This window comes from Lissotriton helveticus, chromosome 4_1, assembly GCF_964261635.1.
Source record: "Lissotriton helveticus chromosome 4_1, aLisHel1.1, whole genome shotgun sequence".
Lineage (NCBI taxonomy): Eukaryota > Metazoa > Chordata > Amphibia > Caudata > Salamandridae > Lissotriton > Lissotriton helveticus.
Genome location: NC_136063.1, coordinates 950,397,542 through 950,416,005, shown reverse-complemented (window position 1 = coordinate 950,416,005; position 18,464 = coordinate 950,397,542).

Here is an 18,464-nt window from a genome sequence, read left to right as displayed (position 1 = left end):
GCGTGAAAACAGCGATGCGTCACTTTTCACTGCGCTCTCCCTGCAACATGATTGATGCGTCATATTTATAATATGACGCATCATGTCGCAAGGAGTTACAGATACGTCAGTATTTCTGACGTATCTGTAGGTGCAAAAGTGACGCATTGCTGGAGTGTGTCACAAAAGTGACGCAACTCCAGCAATGCTTCCTTTCACATGGGGAAAGCCCCATGTGAAAGGGCTTGCATCAGTCTTACCCCTGCTGTGAGGCAGGCGCAAGATTTTGACGCAACAGCATCCTAAAAGTGACGCAGTGAAATCTCATAGATTTCACTGCGTCCCTATTACGAGGCTTTTTGCGGGTGAACGCCCCCTCTGCATACATTATACCTGACGCAGGTATAATGTAGCGCAGGGGTTTACAAAGTGACGCATCTGCTTAGATGCGTCACTTTGTAAATAGTGCGCATCAGGAGGCATGTTTTATGCCGCCGATGTGTCACAAAAAGTGACGCATCGGAAGCGCAAAACTCACGCACGGCCTCATAAAAGAGGCCCTGTATGTCTTAAACAAGCTGCGTGCTTTTTTATTAGCCGCATTCAGCAATGAGCTGCATGGCTTCTAGGGCTCACACCAGTCTCCAGCTCTTTTCATTAGGCTGCTGAGTTCTTCCTAATAAATTAACCAATGTTTCCATAAGGAGGGCGAATGTATCAATGACCAGGAATGGATTGGTCTTGGTTCTTAATCCATTTTATAACAGCAAGCATGCTCACCTTCCCGCCAGCGTTTTTATTAGCGACTGAAACTGAACCTGGTGGTTGAGAACTTACCCTCTGTTCCAGCTGGGATTTCTTTTAACTTCAATCCATTTTGTTTCTCAAACAAACGGATAATACTGGTAACTCCGAGAGCTTTCCCTGACGAAAGGTGAGTTCCTGTGTGCGCGATCTGATCTTCCATCATGGAGGTTATAATATACCTTCTGCTCTAAATGTCCACTGTGCTGCAGAATCTGCGAGAATTTTGCCTAATAACTGCTTTTAAATATTAATTGTTATTATTTTTAGATCCCCTCCTCCTGCATTCAGCGTACGGTTTGCAAACCCCTTTCTCTTCCAATTTGAGGTTATGTCGTACAATTCTGATTTTGATAGCTTGATGAATAATTTCAGACCTGATTGCATGACAGGGGCATAAGAGAGGGTTCGTAGACAGGGTTAAGAGAGCTGATGTGATCTGTCCGACAAGGATTCGAAGAGTCGAAGACATCCACTCTACACAGTCTGAGGTTAATATTAACAATGAAAGCGGAAAGCCACCTGGTAAGAAATGTGACATACTCTCATGCCTTCAGTGACATCCAATTTGTAAATATTCCATTCCAAATCTCTTACAGTAAAATTTCTTACAATCCAGCTCCTGGTGCACTGAACATTTCCCATATATTTTATCCCTTTCAATGCTTTACTAAGGGAGAGAAGAAAACACTTATTTTGAACAGCTCCCCTGCTATAAAAAACAATCACTGGCCAGCTCGGGCTATTATAATGGAACTGTCACTTTAAATGAAACTATCCCTGTCCATTCCATCCTGCAGTTACATTGTGAAAGGAACATAATTCATAGATTTATGAGAAAGAAACAAGGTGGGATTGTATGTTCTTTATTTTAGTGCAGCAGGCATGGATTAGATTTTTCTCACGTTTCATAAATGCAAGTGAGGAACCCGCTTGAACTCAGTGAGTCCTTAGATCTTGACTGTTGTAGTACAGTGGTATATTTAATCAATGTCACTAATGCTTGTGTGAGGAAGTGGTCAAGCAAAAGTTTACACTAGACCAGTAAGTGATTCCATGTTCTTTTTCGAAAGTTAGCTTCAAGTTTGGGCAAGACTAAAACTCAGTCAAGTTTTTAAACTATTCACAGTGAATATGCATGAGGCAGATATATATTTCATTAATTTCAATAGAGGTAATTTGCTTATTAGTGACCTTTGGTCGCACAGGTAATCCCTGGTTCAAACATGCAGATGCATGCTAATGTTCAGTTCTAGAAATTTTTTACATATAAAGGAATTAATTTACGAGGCCGCCATGTCAGCCCGCCATCTCAGGTTGCCATCTCAGCTGTTGCTCTAGCTTGCGCTCCCTGTCAGAGGACCATCCACCATATTGGAAGAACCCTACTTGCCTGGCAGGGATTTCTAAAACAAGCTACTCGACCGCTGATGATGCAGCTGGTGTGAATTTTGCTGAATAGGTGCCATGTTGTTTCGCCAAAGAGCAAAACTATTCGTGGTTGTCATAACAAACTCTGAAGTGGACATTTCCATTGCAAAACAAAAATCCAATGGCCCTGCTGTGTAGGGAGTTTTCTCCCTCTGCTTTGGGCCAATACTTTTTGCTTCCTTGCATAGCCGTCTGAGGAAGGGTAATCTACTGATGGGTTCTGCGAGGTGACTGTCACTGCGTCTTGGCAGACCAGTGGCGTAAGAGAAATCAGGTCAAGGGTTTCCATATGTGGAGCCAGCCGAGGTTCTACTGATGGAAACTCTGTGGATTGCCACCTCTGAATGGGATAGGGAACTTCAAGTTTGGTGGGTAGGTGAACCGATAAATGTATTCATTCCCTCGGCCACTCTGTAAATCACCCTGAAAGTAACAATTGAAACTGTCATACAGGGCACTAGATCAACCTGATCCATTTAAACCAGAATCATTCACCTAAGTGAAATTAATAAAGGCAATTACAGTAGTACATTTCATATTTTAACTAACAGAATAGGGATTAGTGGAATTTTACAATAAAAAAAATTGCCAGTCAGTCAAATTTGCTTTATTCGAGATAAAAACTCATAAAAGCACAATAAAACATTTTGGTTCCATACTAAAATAGGTTTACAAACTCCAATAAAATTCCATTATTAATGATACATTTACAGATTTAAAAAAGAGCGATACTTTCTAGAATTAGATATACAGAGCATTTTGACAGACTATTTAAAAAACATCAAAAAGATCAGTAAAATCGCAATTCAAGGTACAAATTTCCTTCTGATTGCCCATGCCCACCCCAGAAATTTCGCAGCCGCTACTGAGATAACCGGCAAGGTGCTAGTGCAAATTAATCTTAGTGCAACCTTGCTATCCCTTGTGCCTAGCATTTTGCACATTGCTATTAGCCAGACACGTCGGGGGGTTGAGTAAGCCCTACAGACAAAAAGAAGATGGGCAATAGTTTCAAAACCATTTTTACAAGCCGGGGAAACATTGGAATTGGTTTCAGCCCATCTGCTCGTTAATGATCTTACTGGGAGTGACCCTACTCTGAGCTGGAAATATAGTTTCCAATCCCCAATATTTCTTTGACATATAGCAATACTATCTTACACACGCTTCGACCAATCGAGAAGACGACGTGTTGGCATAGACTGGATCCTGCAAAACCCCCCCTACTATGTCGCCATTGTAATAGGTATTTTAAAACACATGACCACCAAGACAGAGACCATACTTCCACTAAACAATATAATATGGCTCTTTTGAATTGCAGATCCCTGCCTAAACATTGCATAGAGATAGCCCTTCTAATTGAGGATTATAAGTTGGATGCCTTATTTCTCACGGAAACGTGGTTGCAAGCAGGAAATGAGCCAGATATTGTACGTGCTCTTCCAACAGGGTATAATATCTGTAGAATGGATCGCTGTACAGGGCGAGGTGGAGGCTTAGCCATTATTTATAAAGACATCTACCAATGCCGTCTTCTTTCAACGGTTTTCAAAGAAGGAGAAAATCTCCCCTTCTCCCTAGAATTTTCCTCTACTGACTGTCTATCAGGCATATTAATTTACCGACCTCCTGAGGCGCTAAACAAATTTATTCCAAAACTGATAGATTTGGTCTCAGAACAAGCAATAGCTATGGCCAATTTCACCATTCTTGGAGACCTAAATATACATTTAGAGGATTCTTCTCTTTCTTCCACCAAGAATCTCTCTTCCGATCTCCAAGCTTTAGGTCTGGATTTAAAATGCCTCCTGCCAACACATGAAAAAGGTCACCTTCTGGACCCCATATTCAGCAACTTGCATAGCCTTACCTCCGGAGATCCCATCTCCATACCGTGGTCTGACCATTTTCTAATTCCCCTATTCTGGGTTACTAAAAATACCCGAGGGGCACAATCCCCAAAGGTAACGTGGGACCAAAAGTGGGATAGGTTACCCTTGGATAAATGGCAAGCATCCCTAATAGCCACTAAGCCCATAGTTGGAACAAACATTGAAGAAGCAAACATCAATTTCAATACTTGGATCCAAGACACATTAGACACGACCCTCCCCAAAGTCATTATTCAGAGCTGCATTAGGAAATATCCGGCTCCCTGGTTTAGTCCCGAATTGAGAATAATAAAGCAATCCTGCCGCAAGTTAGAAAGGCTTTGGAGATGAGCCCCCTTGCTAGAAACTAAGCAAACATATAGGAAAGCCATTAGGAGCTATAAAAATGAAATCAAGAAAGCTCAAGCAAAATTTTACGAGGACAAAATAGAGGCCGCAGCAAATTGCCCGAAAAAGATTTTCAGAATAGCTAAATCATTGATTACCCCGCCACAACCCCTTCCTTCGAGTGAAGGAGCGCTTGAACGCTGCAATCAACTAGCAATATTCTTTAAAGAGAAAATTGAAACAATATATAATGCCTTTTCCCTGAATGAAGACGATTTACTACATAAAAACCTCGCTGACCCTACTCATGGTTCCATTCTGGATAACCTAAATCCCCTAACCTTAGAGACATTTCATGTAATTATCAGTAAAGTTGTCTCAGGAACTCCATTGGATCCAGCTCCACCTAAACAATTAAAGACAGTTATGAAAGCTGTCCAAAGCATCATATTGGAGGTTTTAAATCTTTCTTTATCAACATGCACAGTCCCTCACATGTGGAAATGCGCTATGGTAAAAGCATTAATTAAAAAGCCCAGCTTAGACCCCTCCTTACTATCAAATTACCGTCCAATCTCTCTCTTACCATGGCTTAGCAAATTGTTAGAAAAACATGTAAATAATATTCTTACAGCCTATCTTGAATCTAATAATTTGCTGGACAATACTCAAACTGGCTTTCGTCCTAACCATGGGACAGAAACAGCTTTACTGCTAGTGACTGAGGAGGCTAGGAAACTGGTGGATGAGGGAGGAGAAGCAGCGATCATCCTGCTGGACCTCAGTGCAGCATTCGACACGGTCAATCACTCCATCTTGATCGACCGACTCAAAATGAGCGGGGTGTCGGGTGCTGCTCTGAAATGGTTCACCTCCTTCCTCAATAACCGCCACTTCCAAGTCTTTGAAGGAGGCGTTGTGTCATCTAGCCAAGCTCTGGAATGTGGAGTCCCACAGGGATCGGCCTTAAACCCAACGCTTTTCAACGTATACATGCAACCATTGGCAGCCGTTATTCATCCTTTTGGCATTAGGATCGTCAGCTACGCTGACGATACCCAATTAGTTGTATCTTTGGGCCATGATGGGAGATCATCTGACAGACTGGCACCCTGTCTTGAAGCCGTAGCCGGATGGATGAAGGACTCCTACTTCCGTCTCAATGGAGATTAGACAGAGATTATGATACTAGGCAACACCTCCCCTGCACCACCGATTCCCATCTGGCCCTCATGCTTGGGACCAGCTCCATCACCTAAACCTTATATAAAGAGTTTGGGTGAATGGCTTGATGATAAACTTAATCTAGGTCACCAAGCCACTGTCTTAGCATCAACATGCTATGGGCTGTTAAGGATGTTACGGAAGGTTCTTCCTCTCCTACCATTTGAAGCACGTAGGACTATGATCCAGGCGCTGATTCTGTCCCGGTTGGATTATGGGAACTCCCTGTACCTTGGAGCCCCATTATCTACAATAAAAAAACTCCAAGTGGTACAGAACAGCGCTGCAAGATTACTCCTGCAAGTCCCGAGGAGGCAATCTGCAAGGCCCGCCCTTCGTCAACTGCACTGGCTCCCTATGGGAGCCAGGGTTTAGTTTAAAGCATTATGTATAGCCCATAAGGCCATCTGGAAGACAGGTCCTACCATCCTTCACTCAATGGTAGTATTATATCAACCTTCCAGATCCCTTCGTTCCAGTAGCCAAATCTTAGCAACGACCAGGAAGATAAAAAAAGCTAGGTGGGGAGGCCGCTCCTTTTCATACTCAGCGGCCAAGCTATGGAATGCTCTCCCTCAATTAATAAGAGACACCCGTAGTCTAACTGCCTTCCGTAAACTTCTGAAGACACACCTATTCGAGCAATAGTTTTGTTACATCTCTGTAATTGCTACTTCTTGAATCTGAAGCGCTGCGAGGCCTCCGGGTAGCATGGGCGCTATATAGCAGCGTCATTCCATTTCTGGTAGGCAACCATTTCCCAGTACCTAGCTTTTAGATCTTCTTTAGAAGGGAACTGGGCTAGCTCAGGATTCTCCCACAATCCCTTCATGCCCATATTAAGTAAAACTTTGGACAGTTCTTTAAGCCAGCTTATCTTGCGGAATGTGTCGGTTTTAATTACGTCCAAGAAACCCTGGGCATAATGCGCAAGCTCCGGCGTGACCCAGATGCGACGCCAGTATAATATTGGTCTCAATCTGGCCATGTCCGAAACTGCTTTCCTGCCCAATTCATAGCACAACGGTCTCATTGGTGTACTTTTGGGGAGGCAAATAAGATTACCCAAGAATTTATTTTCAACAAGTGTCAGTGACCCTAGGTTATCGTAGCCCCAGATTTCCGCACCGTAAAGAGCCGAACTGATGGCTTTTGCCTCATACACTTGGAGTGCTGGCTGAATTGGCTTAGTCAAGGATTTTCTATACTCCACAAATATGGCTCCTGTAATTTGGTGAAATTTAAGAGCCGCCATTTCTATATGCTTCCCCCAATTAGTTACCTTTGCTATGTGGATGCCCGGATAGACAAAATCCGATACCTTTTCCACTTTTTCACCATCCATAAAAAAGTTCTCTTTAAAACTGTGTTGCGGGTTAAAAACCATGAGCTTTGTCTTGGTAACGTTGACTTCTAGCCCACGGTCAATGCAAAATCCCTCAAAGATCTTCAGGGCTCGCTGCAGTCCACTGGGGGTTTTAGAGACGATGAGCGTATCGTCCGCAAATAGTAAGATCGGAATCTTCTCTCCCGCCAGAGACGGGCATCTACATCTCCTGTCAGCATGCGTTCAGCCACCCCATTGATATACAAGGAAAAGAGCGTGGGTGCCATAGCGCACCCTTGGCGCACACCCCGCTCGACAGGAAAGTCGTTAGTAACTTGCCCATGTCCCCCCCCACAGAATTTTTGCATGGTTTCTCTCGTGCAATCTCATCACGAGTGATAAAGTTTCCAGTGGCATACCCATCTGGCTTAAGACTTCCCACAACTTTGACCGAGGTACCAGGTCAAATGCTGCTCGCAGATCTATAAAGGCAGCGTAAAGGCTGCCTTTCCCGAGCAGGACCGTCTTCCAATGAAGTAAGGTGAAACGGAATATCTGGTCTGTGGTGCTGGTTAACCTGCAGAAGCCTGCTTGAAAAGGGGACAGGATTTTTTCTTCTTCTGCCCAGACCATTATTTTCTCTAATGTCAATTTCCCTATCACCTTTTGGACTGTATCTATTAGGCTAATAGGCCTATAATTCCCGGGAAGCGCTTTATCGCCTTTCTTATACACAGGAATTATGACAGCCCCTTGCCAAGACTTCGGAACCGGGCCCCTAACGCCACTGCATTGGCCAGCTTCATTATGTAGCAGCCCCATCGGGCTTTATCATGGAGAAAAACATCCACTGGGACCCCATCGGGTCCGGGTGCCTTCCCCGTGAGGTTGAATTAAGGGCCACTTCTACATCGTTCATATTAAAGGGAGGAGCTGAGTGGAAAATAATGGCTGGGGCTTCTCCGGACTTGTCCTCAGGTAGGCATTTATATTGGGGGGCAAAGTATTCTATCCAACTACTCTGGGTTACATGATTAGTTGGTGGTTCAAGGTGACCTCCTATCCCCCACTTGACTATACTCCACAAAAGTCTGGAATCCTTCGCAGCACTGGCACTTTTTAGGTCTTGCCAGTGTTGCTCATCCCATTGTTTTTTAGCCCTCAGTATACAGGTCTTATACTCCAACCTTGCTTCCCTGACAGCAGACGGATCTCTTTTTTTAATAGCCAGACCTAGAAGTAATCTTGCAGACCTGCAATCCTTGTTGTACCAACCCTTTCTTTTGGACCTCTTGTTGTTGCCTTCTGGTTTGGGTACTACCCTATAGAAATGTCCCTTTATGTTTTCAAAGAAGTTGTCGTGGAACATTGTAATTTCTTTCAAGTCATTGGCAATCTCTGTTCCAACCTCCAGTCTGGCATCCACGGCGTTAGTGGTTTTATCTAGTTCCTCGCTAATGCTCTCAAGCACTTCCCTTTTGATCATAACTTGGGCCCATCTTACCCGCCTCATGTTGTTTGATGGGACGGTCTCCACAAGGGCCTCCTCGCAATCACTTAGCCCCTGTGTATCTCCTCCCCATAGGAAATGTGTAATACATAAGGGATTGTGGTCGCTCTCCTGCCTATCCACAACCTTCATGTCCTTGATCAGGTGCCAGATAGCCATACTACAGACAGCATAATCAATCCTGCTCTGTGAGCGATCGTTGTCAAAAGTGACTGCTCCTTGGGCGTCACTCACAGTTCTTCCATTGAGTGCTCTAAGCCCTCTTTCGCTACACAAAGCATTGAACTGTAATATGCTGTCTGACTATTTCTTTACTGGTTCGAGGTCCAGCTTGGGGATCCCCCACTGGGATTCCTCATCCTCCCCTACATGCCAGTCATCTACTTTGAGAGGCTCAAAGGTCATATTTAGATCCCCAGCCACTATTATATTATTCTCAACGGGCTGGGTATCAATTAGCTGATCTAGAGCAACCAATACCTTAGACTTCCTGCCTCCTGTCCCTCTAGCATACAGATTGTAAATATCTAGAAAACTCCCTGCATCAGTCATGATCCTTATCAGCTGGATGTCATTTCTGCCAGTCGGGAGCTCTAGCACTCTAGCAAAGAGTGCTTGTCGCACCCAAATGGTTAACCCCCCTTTTTGGCGACCCTTGGGACCCTTGACAGCAGGGACAAAAAAGTTCACGAAACCCAGAAGAAACTGGGGCTCGCAGGCCCAGGTCTCTTGAAAAATACAAATGTCAAAGTTGTTTACAAAAGAAACCCAGTCCGGTGATTGTAATCTAGTGCCCAGTCCAGCTATGTTCCATGATACTGCACTTCCTCCTTCCCTGCAGACTTCACAAACCGGTGATGTGTTAGCTGGATCACATATACTTATACCCTTTTCATTTGAGGATTCCAGACCTGTATTTAATAGTGGGCCGAAGTCACCAGATACCACCCCGACAATGTCCTGTTGTACCCCATCACTTGGTTCTATCCGGACCGACACATTAACCAAACTACAATTGGGGCCCTGGTCTCCATCGGTAGCCCACACTTGGTCATTCATGACCCCTATTCCACTACTGGGTAGTCAATCAATGGAATCCAACCTGGAATTTCCAATCCTATGTCTAGTTTCCCCCAGAGACATAACTGGAACCAATGAGAACGGGAGCGGGGGCATCTTCCTCAGCTGTATACCAGAGTAAACCGGAGGGCTGGATCTAAATTCCATCTGGAAAAGGTTCTCAGCTAGATAATTGGAGGACAGGGTTAGTTCGATAACATCATGGGTAGCCCCAGGGTGACTTATTCTCCTTACTTTGAGAATGTCATCCCTTATGACCGATCTGCACCCTCTGACGTACCGTAGCCAGTGAATCGCCTTGTTCGTCAGAGAGTCAACCTCTTCTCTCGGGCACCCGGCCCTCCTAACTTGCTTGGGGACATTGGTCATAAATATTTTGTTTGTCGGAAAGTCACCCTTATTGTAAGTCTGGCCCCTACTTTGCACTAAGCTAAGATTTAAAGTCACTTGGTTCTGAATTATGGGGGTGCTGGAGTAGGTTGCCCCTGCCTTCGATCTTGTCACATTTGGTCCGGGAACCCCATCTAAACCAATAGCCCCACTAGGGCCCGTCTGCTTGCTTAAACCGCTCTGTGCTGCTACCTTTTTTACCCCTCAGGACCAGATCTCTTTATGCTAGTAGTACTGGGGAGTCTTGCAGAGCTGTTCTCTCTCACTGTTACAGGTCTTGCTTTAGGTGCCTTACTACTCTTGGGATCACTTTTCGCCGTAGGCTGGTGGGCACTTTAGTTTAATTTGGTTGGATAGGCAGCTGCTACCTTTACAGAACCCCCAATCTGGGGCCGAGGATTGTCGTAGTTTAATTGAGTGGCTACAGTTAGATTAATAATTAGTTTTTTCATTGCGACAATCTCGTCCCTGAGTAGAGAAACTAGTTTAACAAGATCCCCTATGGTTTCTGGGCGTTCATTGGTACTAGTAACAGAGTCAACATTATCAACATCAATACATAAGGGGGAAATGTCTACACACGCAATATTGAAGTTTGACCCCCCAGCCAGGACCTCTCCTAGAACCAAGTATCTGTTTGAGCAGGAATTGAATCAATATCAATATCAATAGCAGCTGTGTGTGAGGTTTTACCAGTCTCCACTTCTCCCTCTAGAATACCCGGTTGGCCTTGTGGTGAGGATCTAACAATTGAAGTGAGCGGCCTAGCTACATGAGGTTTAGCCTGGGGTCGAAACATTTCTGGGATGGTAATAAGTGGGCCTACTGCCTCAGGTGTAACAGTCTTCCGTGTCCCCTCCCCAGCAGATGGAACAAGCGCCTCCGCTGGCCCCAGATCAGCAGACAGAATTTCTTGGCAGTCATTCACAATGGCGTCAATAGCATCTATACGGTCCATAACACAATTTCTAGCAGCGTGTTTTGGCACTCCCTTAGTTTTCTTGTTCTTGGATTGTTTTGGTCGCTTGGCTGCCTCGATGGCCCCCCTCGCTCCTTCCATAGTTTTGCGTTTCCCCATACCTTCAGATAATTTTTATGGACCAGAGGAGCTTTAAATTGAAGATCTTATAAATGTAAGCAGGCTACTAGCTGTTAAGAGTACCATGAGTCTCACTTGGGGCCGTACTAACCATGCATTAGGTCCAGATGGAAATAGCATGGCCCGGCCCGTCCTCCGTCATTCACGGAGGGCCACAGAGGGCCCGCCCTTTGCCCGGGCTTAGCCCGGCACGTCCCGCGCGCGTCCCACGAAGCGGGTCTCTGGAGTGTTTTAAGGCGCCTCCTGGCGCAGTCGCGGTGTCAAACGAGCTGCTTCTACACCCCCGTGACTCCTGGCGGTGGCGGCGTGGACCCAACTGCAGCAAACCAATGATGCGGCGTAAGTAGCACTCTCTCCCCCTTGCATTTTTTAATCCCTTAGCTCAGCACCGAACAGAATCAAAGATGAATGCAAACCGTATGTTTTAGTCACGGATGTAGGGACATCATACTCAGTCCACTATTTAAAGATCAGACACAATCCATCCTTTATTTATGAGTTAATAAATATAATAAAATCGAATTTTACACAATTACTGAAGTTGCTGTTTGATCCTCTGATGAAGGGCCAATTCAAACAATTGAAACAAGTTCCGTTTTGCCGCATAGTCCCATACATTACAGGGGTCCGTTTATCAGTGGCCAGTAGTTTATTATAATATTTATAATTCAACTTGACAAATACATTAGCAGCTACTGACAAATGGGATGAACATAAGTTACTGTTCACGAATGAGGTCCACTAGGAGGGACACATTTATTTTAAAATGTCTCGCAATGCAGCACAGCAAGATACCTTGCTGTGCTACATTGCTTGACAGGGAGAGGGCAGGAAAGCACAATATTTAACATTATATGGAGCATTCCTGTTCTCTCCTTGCATTGGCACACTAAGGGCATATGTACAAAGAAGTGGCGGAGCCTGTCGTTGGCCTCCTTGGCTTAATGACACACTCTGCCACTACTGAAACGCAGTCCTGCACCATATTTACAAGAATATGGTGCAGCCCGGCATTACCCCCTGCGCTGGCACTAAGTTTAGCCGGCTTTTTAACATAAACAATAGTTCTGTCGGGTAAAAACGAGTAATTCAAGCTTTCAAAAAATGAATTCATACAACGATTTGTCAAGTTGCAGTATTACTTGCTCTGTAAAGAAGAAATGCTAATCCAAGACAACAGATAGGGTATAAACAAATTATTTTATGAATTTAGTAGCTTTCACAATTACCCTATATTCAATATGTATATTACACATTAGGCATATCTTATAAAACGGCGCATCAGACTAAGGTGATCGCGATATTGAGTGTAGTAATCTATCGTGCAGTGGTGATATAAAACCAGTGACTTATGTATAAGTGAAGGGAAGGAGGGGGTAGATTGTTGGCCAAAGCGGTATTCAATTGGAGTTATTCCTCTGTGCCACTGTGGTTGGCGATTTCTATGGAATACTCACTGTTGGTCCAAGGGTTTTTTCTGTCGATGTTTCGATCCTAGTGACTCCCGATTCGTGGGTCAGAGCGGGTCTTCATCAGGACTGGGGGGTGGGAGGGATGAGGTCGCCTCTGGGGACCCGGGGGGGGGGGGGGCGCACCCAGACTTGACTTCCGATGAATCTCAAAGGCAGTATGCTCAGATTCCAGTGGGGAATGGATCCTAATCCAAGTAGGATAGAATATTCAAATTCTTCTTGTACATCTCCTCTTTTGTGATGTAGATAATGTATTGTAAGCTGCAGCGATTCGATTCCTTCTCGTTGACAGCTCTAGGTAGTAAACACTAGGTTCTTTGCAAAGAATTCATTTTTTGAAAGCTTGAAATCTGGGAATCTTTGAAAGCTTGAATTACTCATTTTTACCCAACAGAACTATTGTTTATGTTAAAACGCATTGACCAGGTTCTGAGGGATACTGGGTTACCCCATAGTAACTTACTGTAAGTTTAGCTGGCTAGCACCAACGCAGGCATCCTTGCACCATGTAATCAGGGGAAGATTGTTTATGTACAGGAAGGTCCCCCTTCCTGCACCTAAACAATCTTTAAATGCAGCTTTGTAACTTCTTTGTGTGCTGCTTAGTGAAGCAAACATAGAAGTTGCAAAACTGCATTTTTTTTAAATGGTTGTTTATGTGCCGGAAGAGGGACTTTCCTGTACATAAACAATCATTGGCCTTTTGCTGTTTTCATGTGTTCTGCACAATGCAGCACATATGAAAATAGCAACAACGAGGAGAAATGTGACATTTTGCCTCGTTGCATCAGGGTAAGACCAGGTTTTCCCTGATATTAATTCTGGCACTGCCTCCTATTTACACTTCCCTTGTAAATAGGAGGCAGCATCAGAATCGATGGGTGCTGCGGTGGAACACCCACAGAAACACCCATTGCCCTCCTCTTTCATGCTAAGCAAAGCGTGAAAGGGTGCCTTATTTACAAGGGCAGCGTTAAGCCACACAAAGTGGCTTAATGATGCCTTGTAAAGAAGGCGAAGCCCTGATCGCCACAGTAACGTCCTAAAAGGTGACGTTCCCTTGGCGTCAGGGGCTTGTACATATAACACTAAGGGGCCGATTCTGATCCTGGATTTTTATTTTCCATACAAATAGGTTTGTATTTTTTCCATACAAATTGTAAAAGTCCCTTCCAACCCGTGTAGTACGATTCGTACAGGAAAAATACATACAGATCGGCCCGATCCTTACAAATCGGATCGGGAAAAGCTGTACAACACGGACTTGTAAAAAAGACCATACAATTTGTAAAAAAGCCTGTCCAACCCGTCAAGTACGATTCGTACCGGGTTGTCAGCATACGATTTGTATGGAAAATAGCCTGTATACAGGGAATGGCTCGTACCGGGCAACGAAGCGAACCCCTATACGCCACGTACCCTGGTATGACTCGTTCTGGGGGTACGAATCATACCGGGGTACGGGTTGTATAGGGGTATGAGGCATACAGGGGTCCCCCCACATGCGAGGCGTGTGTATGGTGCGTACCCCAACATCGAGCATGTATGCACCGTACGTACGCGATTTTGGGGTACGGTGCGTACATATGCGATTTTGGGGTACAGTGCGTACATACGCGATTTTGGGGTATGGTGCGTACACAGACGATTTCGGGGTACGGTACGTACACAGGCGATTTTGGGGTACGGTGCGTACACAGTCGATTTTGGGGTACGGTGCTTTTACGGTGCGTACACGACCAGTACCCCTTCATCGCGTATGTACACACCGTACCCCACTTTCAGTGTCATCCGTACGCACCGTACCCCTGTATTGTTGGGGTGTACGACGCGTACATCGGGGCGTACAAGGTTTTTCCGGCACTTTTTGGCTCTTGTAAAAAAAGAGCCGTACGGAGTGCCGTTTGTACGAACCGTAATTGCCGGGTTGTAAACTGCTGCCGGGAATACATGGGAACGTCACGTACAGAGCAATCCGAATCGGAATCGCTTGTATATACGAGATGTATGGTCTTTTTTACAATTTATATGGAGTGCATCTATTTGTACGGATCGTACTTCCTAGGTTGTCGGGGCCTCCTTACAAGTACGAATTGTATGGGGAAAACGCTCCATACCACGATTTGTACAGCGTTTTTCCAGGATCGTAATCGGCCCCTAGGTGTTGCCTAGGGCCAACGCATGCACTCACGCACCATTGTGCATGGGTACCTTGCCTGTGTTGTAGGCAGGATTATTTTTGTGCAGGAAATGACACCTTTCTGCACAAAAACAATCCCCTGAGGCTTGTTCCTCTTTCTATGTGTGCTGCTCAATGCAGCACATGTAGAATGAGGAAAAAACGAAGGTTGTAGCATTTTGACGTATTCTCTGGTCTACCACTTATGGTAAATCTGGGAATGCACCAAAATCCATGGGTGGATGCATGGGAAAGTCCATGCTCCACCCATGCAAATCTTCCCTGGGGCAGAGTAATGCAAGGCACTTACTCGCTCTGGCTTGCGTTACTCCAGATTTGCCAATTCATGCAGGGCCACATAAGGTGGCCTTGTGTGGCTTGATAAATCTCATTCTAGGTTTTGCATTGCACTGCATCCCCTTGCGTTGTGCAAGGACGATGGAAAACCTTTGATAAATCTAGCCTTCACCATATATTCAAGCAAAGGAGGCTACAAAGCATAGCTCAGGAAAAAGGATGATGCAGCAAACCACGTACAGAAAATAAGATGGGAAACTAATAACAAGGGACAAGGTTGTGCAGGTGACATCTGATGAGTATTAACAAATCTTTCACACATACAGGATGACAGAAACTATAAAAGAACATTTACCTCTAACTGCAGAGTCCCAAGATTGACAAAGGGTCGAAAAAATCTAGAATTAGAAGAATAAAAAACGGAAGAAAAGGTAGAAACATCAATGAAAACTTCAAACAGGAAAGGCACTAGGACCTAACGGTCCTCCAGCGGAATTTCATAAACAAACTACAGTTATAATTCGGCCCTTATTAAATATGTTCAATCAACCAAAACAAGATAGAGCATTACCAAGGGACTTCCAAGCTGCAACAATAACACTGTCTCTTGAGACTGGGATAACATTGATAGAATGTGAATCCCGTCGCCACCATATCACTACTAACTTGCAGAGCTAAGATATTGCTAGTATATAGACTACTATCAATATCAGTGGAGTTAATACACACAGACAATCAGGATTTATGCTAAGAGATCAGCAACATCTAACCCATGTAAATTATACAATAACATCAATTTATGCACCGAGAGTAACAGAAATGCCCCATTTTTTTAATATTGCTTGATGCTGACAAAGCGTTTGACTTGGTCAAATGGCCTTTCCTAATTGGCAATCTGGAAAAGATAATCTTTGGACCTAATTGTTGACATGGATATGACTCCTTTACAGTGGGCCACTGGTGAAGGTTCGAGTGAACAGGACACAAACCAAGATATTCCAGATAGAAAATGGAGTACTCCAAGGATGTGTCCTCTACTCTATCTTGTTCATATTGATGAAAGAATCTTTAGCAGTGAGGCTAAGGAGAGACCTCCTCCCTGATGAGGGGGATGGAAGTGGAGCACAGAATGGGACGAGCATTTACCACTGTATTCAGGGGGTATACTGCTACATATATTGCAGACCACTAGCACACTATGTCTAGATTGAAACTAATAATAATATATATGGAAGGGTCTCAGGATTTAGAATAAAATAGGGGAAAGCTTTTCTGTACCCCTTACAAAACTGAATCCTGCTTTCATCCTTACCAATGCTCCTGAAAATAAAACTAGAACAATGTAAGTGCTTAGAATTCTAGATCTTGGGAGTCTCAGACAAATACTACAATGACAACCTAGCGACGCTGTTGCAAATGCTGATTGGCATTATCTCATACTGGAAGGGACTTCCCCTAACACTACAAGGAAGGGTAGATTTGTTTTAAATGATATCACTGCCAACATTCTTTTATATATGCTACAGAACACACCCCACAAAATCCCTAATAATTTCTTTGAAAAGCAGATGAACTATTGAGATTTCTATCATGGGTGAATAACCCCCCCTTCCCACCCAGGAGAGTACATACTAGTGAGGCATTCAAACCATAGCCACCAGATAACACTGGCACTAAGAACTGACAGACATTCCTTCTGCAAGATGGATTACACACAAATGCTGCCTAGGAGGAAGCAAAAACAAAACCTGCCACCTGTTCCAAAAGTACTGGTCAAACTAAGCAAAAAACTCACAAGACAAGGGGGATAAAAAGACCTACTAATAACCAAAACAGAGTTAAGGACACTCTTGAAACTTAAAGAAGAATATGAAATGGAATAGACACAGACATTCAAATACAAACAACTGAGACATGCTCTGGACTCAATGACCCAGGAAAAATTTACAGACATTGATGAGTCACCACTATAAATCAGACTACTAGACACACACAAGACAGAAAAAGGAGGGTCCTGCACATATATCATACTGAAAGGGACCATCAAATACTGAACAGACAATAGGAGCCAATCAAAGGGGAATTGGAAGATGGAACAAGGGAGGAGGCCCTAAAGTACGACTGTGAAGCCTCATAAAGGTCAAACTTCGGATTAACACAGTCCAAAATCCTAGACAGGGTATATTACACAAGAAACAAGTGCTGAAATTTGGCACAGCAAGAAATGAAAATGCCTGCGAAAATGTGGGGAATAGGTGAACTTCATACATAAACAATGGGGATGCTCCACTATTCGAAATACCAGTCCTAAATACCGAGACAGATGGGGCAGGTACCAGAAACTGGTAGCAACCACTACACTATTGGGCCCTTGGGGTACACAAGTCCTCACAAGTTTCCAGAAATATTGGTACACCAAAGAATGGTGTAGCAAAATGAGATATTGCACAAAAATGGGGCAGTGCAGAACCTCCCTGAACAACAGCATCGAGGGCATCTCAATGCGAGGACATCTCCCCAAAAGTATGAGAAAGTTTGGGGAGCATAGAGAACACATAACAGTTGGTGAGAGAAGCAACAAGACCTAGGGTCCTATTACAGAGAATGCCCTGGGGGTGCAATGGGCGTTTGCGCTGGCTTTGTACGCCACCGGGGCACTTTGGTATTTCAGAAGGTGCCGCAGACGCTTGTGTGGCCCCTTCTGTAATACTAATAGCACTGGCGCACATAAAGCCCCCCAGACATCCCCTTGCAGGTGGAATCAGACACTGACTGCACCCGCCTGCAAGGAGATCTCTAATCCCCTTCAAAAGGGCAGGCGGTTTGCTGCCTGCAATGTAAAAAACGGAGTGGCTTTAAAGCAGCCGCTCTGTTTTTCACCTAAATGCACTGCCCCAAGGCAAAGCGAGTTCGCTGCTGCCCTAGGGGCAACAAATTCATGGTAATAGGAGACATTTTTTTATTGTTTGTGACAGGCGGACCTTTTAAAAGGTGAGCCTGGCTCAAACAATTGAAATGCACCTTAACTGTAATAGGGCCCCACAAAGGCAGAAAATAACAAATATTCACAGTCAACAATTTACATCCAACATATACACGAGGTAAGCACAAACAAGCACATTCTACACATACGGAAACTAAAAGAGGAATATGAGCAATATTCCTGAGGAAAAGGATAGCAGGTAAATGAAGGACGCAAAATGGTGCAAAGGTAACTCTTATAGACTAGAGATGGCTCTATACTGTATGTTTGGCTGTAACATTAGAAAGGAAACAAAATCAATAACAATTTTTGGTGCTTTTTTTAAGAAAGGAACAGCAGACGCCAACTGGGGAGAAAACTTAAAATTCAAAGAATCAAACTAGACAAGGACAAGTGTAATCTCACTTGCTTCTGCAAAGTACAAGTTGTTATAAGTGAGAATATTGTTACTTAAAGATTATCTGATA